We start from the raw sequence: 4,413 nt of genomic DNA, 5'->3' as shown, positions 1-4,413 counted from the left end.
TACTATATAAATATGATTGAAAAGCAGTGCACAAAATGCAATATTGTGAAATCTATTAATGAATTTAGCAAGCGTATTGCAAGCAATGATAATTTGCAAAATAAATGTAAATCTTGTGAGAGGACTTATGTCCAACAATGGAGATCAAATAATTTAGATCACTATAAAAAATATATTCAACAATGGGAAAAAGAAAATGAAACATATCGTAATGAATATAAACATAATAAATATATGAATGATATAAATTATAGATTAAGTCAAAAATTACGTACAAGACTTCGGAAAGCATTATTAAAACAAGTAACAAGAAAGAACGATACTACAGAAGCCCTATTGGGAATATCATATTCAGAATTTAGAAACTATATTGAGTTTTTGATGAATGATGATATGGAATGGATCATTATTCAGACCACATTTGGACCACGTCAGACCACTACCTTCATTCGATTTAAAAGATATTGAGCAACTAAAAGAAGCATCACACTATACAAATATTCAACCCTTACTAGCAAAAGATAACAGAATAAAAAGTAATAATTATCACGAACACGATTTAGTAGTTCAAGCAAGCAGAGTATATGATTATACTTATTTCTCAACTATTAAATGAATAATTTAAGTTATTGTGTAGCATGTCGAGCAAAAACTAATTCAATTAATGAGTCAACACCTGAAAAAATCAATCCAAGAACTAAAAGAACTATACAAATAATAAAAGGGCAATGTGTTATTTGCAATCGTAATCAATCGCGAATTCTAACGAAATGATTTTAGCTAATTAAATGACTCGTGGTGAAAATTTTCAGAAACGTGAAAGGAAAGGTCATTTTAGTACCTTATCAGGGTCAGCTTGGACTGATCTAAACGCAAATGGAACAATTCTAAAACTTCACGACATGTGTCCAAATAAAAATTGCAAATGTCAAAAGCAGATAACATTTACTCCTAGGCAATTTGAATTAGAAGGTTCAGGATTTAAGAATTTCTTGAAAAAAGTATTTAAGGGTAGCAAGACAGCATGGGACAAATTTTTAAAACCTGTTGTTAATGCTACTGCACCTTTTATTGGTGCGGCTGTTGCTGCAAAATCGAAGAATCCAAATGCTGGTCGAACAACTACACAAATATTAAAATCCATTTCAGGTGGTAAAATTTTGACACTAACAGATAATTATGGGGGCAAAGGAGTGAAAATTGGAGATCTAACAACTGGTGGGGCTCTTTATCTTTATTATTAATTTAAATGAAAAAGGATTTAACTAAAATAATCATTGACGAAATTTATGATAACCCACCCAAAAAAGTTTACCCAAATAATAAAACTATTGTTAAAAGTATAGATGATACTTGGTCAGCAGACCTTCTCGATCTCGTAGATTATGGTGTTAAAAATAATAGAGGTTATTGTTATATTTTAGTAGTTATAGACAATTTTTCAAAGTATGGATGGACAATTCGAAACTTACTTAAAATCTCAAAAGATTAAAAGATATTCTAGATATACATCGAAAGGAGCAGTTTTTGCAGAAAGATTTAACAGAACTATAAGGAATCTTTTGAAGAAACCAGTATTTGAAAATGGTGACGCTAACTGGATTGATACTCTTGACTCAATAATCAAAAAATATAACAACACAATGCACAATTCAACAAAATGACACCAATTCAAGCTTCTAAAGTTACTAATCAAAAGAAAGTATTAAATAACTTGCAAGATAAGCGGAAAAAACAAAAACCGAAATTTAAATTAGGAGACCTAGTTAGAACCGCTGACATTGATAAAACTTTCTCTAAAGGTGATACTACAAATTGGAGTAATAAGCTATATATGATAACAGAAGTAATTCATGAGACAATACCGAGTTATCATATTGATTTTTTGCCTGAAATATATAATCAATCAATATTGAAGAAGTCAAAATTAACGTTTGGGGAAAATAATCAGGTTATGTCAAAACTAAACTTCTGAAGAATCTGTAATAAATGAAATACATAATCAATAAATTTTATAAAGAACTTGAGAATGAAAAATATATAATTCATGATGGTAAAATTATGTTTGAAACAAAAATGCCAAAATCATTGAAAACTAGATATGAAATTATGTTTGATACAAAACTTACAAAAGCACAAACGGTAGTAGAATTAGACGATGGGACACTACAGCTGATGGAATCACAGAATCAAAAAAACTTCCCGAAGATGAAATAATTATGAAATATGCTATGATGTGTGTAAGCTGCAACCGAAGATTTTTTATTGAATTTCCCTATGAATATAGATGTTTAATTTGCAACGCTAAAGCTGTAAAATTGAAACGAGAACTAACTAAAAATCGAAGAAAAAGAAAAGCTAAATTCAGCAACCGATTTGATTATGCAGAGTTGAAAATATCAGTTAATTGTATGGATGTTATGCAGATATATAGACTTTGTGATCCAAATTTAATTGCAGCAGTTTTATTATTACTGAAGAAATCGAAATTAAATTTTAATGATACTTTATTTGAAAAATATTGTAATATGCTTGATAATTTAGGCTCTAGCGTAGTTTTAGATGCAAAAGGTGTGTGGGTGTATGGGTATGAAGCATTAAGACTCGTTAAATGGTTACAGATAAATAAATATCATGATAACTTTAATTATTTTGATTTAATTTACACTATAATGAACAAAAAAAAACATAATAATAACTTTAGAAGTTTTTGAGAGTATAAATGAGCTTACCAAGTGATTCTGATTATACTAGTGATGGAGAAACAATTTATAGTGATAGTGAAATAAGCAGTGATGAATCTATACATGAATCTGATATAGATTTTATTGATGATTCTGATTTAGAGACTAGTGATGAATCTAGTGATGAAGATTTTCAAGATAATAAATGTACTATTTTCAAGTCTACAGTAATAATTCGCTAATATAATACTCAAATAAATTCGACGGCTTTGTCAAACTTGTAAATAACACTAATTTTTATTTTGATTATGTAGATAAATTCGGCTATCAAGTATACTTATTCAAAGATTCAAAACTATTAAATATTTTATTTTGAAAAAGTTAATTGAATAAATTGTTTCCTAATAAAGTTTGGTAGAGTTTCGTATGCAAAACACTTACGGAGTAAAATGCATGAAGATAATCAAAGAATAATTCCTTCTAATTTTTTCAATGAAGTGAAGCCTAAAACTGTTGTTGGAAAAAAAGTGCCAGCTTTGAAAGAACTATCAATGAAAAAATTATTAACTATACAAAAGCCTAGTGAAATTGATTCTCAGTTAGCTCAGAAAACGATTAATCCTTACTATTTTTCTCAAAGATTGAATGTAGGCTACAACATCGAACTAGATTCTCATAACATAAACCACCTCAATAGTAAAATTAAAATAAAATATAAGTATGATCTAAGAATTGAAAACAGAGATATCAACAATATTTTTAAAGAAATGGCATTAATCTATGCAAGATTGATAGGACAATATAAATTTAAATATCAAGTTGTATTTTCAGCTCTCTTTGAGAAAATGAATGAATTTGGTTACATTGAAAGTAAAACCGAAATGTATATTAGTTTGAAAATAAATATTGTACTAACTTTAAATGATTTGAATAACCTAACTATTAATTCTCAAGTTGAATCACAGATTGATATTAAACAAATGAAAGATTCTGGTTGGGTATTTCACAAATTAGTTTCAATGACGATATAGTTTTATAAAACTAATGAATTAAATAGGTCTTCTTATGTAAAAATACCTCTAAAATCCCAGGCATTATCAAATATACAGAATAAAGATAAACTCTGCTTTCTATGGAGCATATTAGCTCATTTACACCCCAGTAGAAATGGTCATCCTGAGAGAACTTCTAGTTATATAGAATATTTTAACGAATTAAATATTGAAGGATTTGATTTTACAAATGGATTCAAAACTTCAGATGTTAAGAAATTTGAATCAGCTAACAATCTCTCAATTAATATTTTCGAATTAAAATTTAACTTGGAAGGCAAGCATAAATTAGTACCTATTGAGCTTTCAAAAATTGAACATGAAACCAAAATTGACTTATTAATTTATAAAAATCACTATGTTCTAATTAAGAAATTGCACACATTTATAGGTAATTCAAAATGTAAATTTCTTTTTGGAAGATGCTTGAGTTGCTTTGAACATGAGCATGTGTTGATGAAACATAAAGATAGGTGCGAACAACAAGATTTCACTGCAATTAAACTCCCACTCGGTAAACAATTACATTGGAAAAAGCATTATCAAAAAGTACCTCTATATTTTAGGATATATGCAGATTTTGAGTGTAATAACTCACCTGTAGAGTCGAATGTGGGGCTTCACACTACTAATATATATAAACAGAATCCAGTTTGTAATGGTTACTATATTGTAAG

The sequence above is a fragment of the Convolutriloba macropyga genome, chromosome 3 (genome assembly GCF_964194025.1).
Source record: "Convolutriloba macropyga chromosome 3, txConMacr16.3, whole genome shotgun sequence".
Lineage (NCBI taxonomy): Eukaryota > Metazoa > Xenacoelomorpha > Acoela > Convolutidae > Convolutriloba > Convolutriloba macropyga.
Note: the sequence above shows the minus strand (reverse complement) of the source record.